This window comes from Vigna radiata, chromosome 4 (assembly GCF_000741045.1).
Source record: "Vigna radiata var. radiata cultivar VC1973A chromosome 4, Vradiata_ver6, whole genome shotgun sequence".
Lineage (NCBI taxonomy): Eukaryota > Viridiplantae > Streptophyta > Magnoliopsida > Fabales > Fabaceae > Vigna > Vigna radiata.
This window is the reverse complement of record NC_028354.1, coordinates 8,930,239-8,932,092: the sequence shown is the minus strand read 5'-3', so window position 1 is coordinate 8,932,092 and position 1,854 is coordinate 8,930,239.

Genomic DNA, 1,854 nt, shown 5'->3' with positions numbered 1-1,854 from the left:
TATTAATTACCGGCTTGCTATCCCTAGCCTCCCCTAGTAACTAATAATGCAATGTGAACAGAAGCAAAATACAATTGATCGTCCTACCCCTATCCCTAGGCGGTATTAGCATAATCAAGGAATTTCTCACCAGTTCATGACATTACCGTATGTCCCCATATCGATAAAGACAAACAACTTTTTAATGAATGAGTTAAACAATAAAAGCATTAAGCAAAGATGAGAACCCAACAATTGATAAACAAGTATATGACAAGCATATGATATAAATAAGAATTTGAATATATGAGAGTTTCAAAAGATTACATTGTTCCCCAACAGCAAAGGGTTTAGTTCACCATTGTCATGGTGAAACTTGATGAAATATGATGAAAGAATGGAAGAAATAACCCTAAACTTGGTAAATTAGAGCCTAAGCATCCAAGGAACCTCCTCCAAGGTGTGTGGAATAGCTCTGGATGTTTCTCTCTGCCAAAAGAATCTCCTTTTGATTCGCACTAGGGCTATATATAAGCCCAAAAAGATAACAGAAAGATAACAGAAAGATTACAAAATCTAGCTAATAAAAACAGACAACCGCCTAGGCGCCTAAGTTCACTGCTCAGCGGTTTCCCTCTTGCCACTTTGACCGCTGAGCGGTTAGTTTTGCCGCTAAGTGATTTCCCTCTAATCACTCTGAGCGCTCAGTGGACCATTCTGGCGCTCAGCGGATCACTTGACCCTTCTTTTCATCATTTTTCTTCTTCTTTCATGGGTCTAAGTCCACCTTACTTCTCTTCCATCTTCATTTCACCTTAAAACCCTGCAAAACATTGTAAAAACAAGCATAATATCCCTAAAACCAACTTTTGACTCTCACAAGGCACAACTAAGTGTTTTACTTGATTTTATGCTCATTCTAAGCCATAAAGGGTGTGTTTTAATATCAAATTTAAGCATGAAAATAACGGTTTTTTGATCGTTATCACCACCTCAACAGAAGGGAGCTCTACAAATACAATCTCAAGATTCCTTGCTCGCTCAAAATAAAATTATAACTCAACAATTGGAGAATTTGACGAAGACACTCACTCAGTTGCCAAAGGAGCTGAAGAACGTTTCACAGGTTCAACAACAACTCTGTGAATTATGTGGTGGTGATCATATTAATGACCAATGTGCTTTTCCAGTAGAGGCCCAAGAAGATGTCAATTACATGGGCAATAAGTTCCAATTCCGCCAAGGTAACTTCAACCAAGGGTGGAAAGCTCACCCAAGCATGGGTCAAGGTCAAAGTGGACAATTTGGACAAGCAGGACAATTCAATAGACCACAACAACAACCATCACTATGGCAACAAGTATCTGTTTTAAATGATAGATCAAAAAAGCTGGAAGACACTCTTCAGCAATTTATGCAGGTGACTATATCTAACCACAAGAATACTGAAGTTGCTATAAGAAATTTGGAGATGCAGGTTGTCCAACTGGCCAAGAAGATGGAAGATAAAGCAGAAAAGCAATTTAGGGCTAACACTGGGTTAACTCTAAGGAAGAGTGTAAAGATATTGTGAGCATAGATGATGAGATGGTGGAAGAGAGTAAAGAAGAAAGAAGAAAAAAAAGAGATAATATGTGAGGTTGAGATGAAAAAGAAAGAGAAGAAGAGGGGAGAGAAAAAAATTGAGAAAATTGAAAAAGTTCTTCCTTATCCTAAGGGGTGTGAAAAAATTGATAAAGAGATGCTATATAGTGTTTTAAGGGGATCTTCAGGCAATTGGAGATTACTATACCTTTGACCGAAGCACTATAACGAATTCCTGCTTATGTGAAGCACATGAAGCAGTTCCTAAAAAAGAAGACATATTGTGATGAG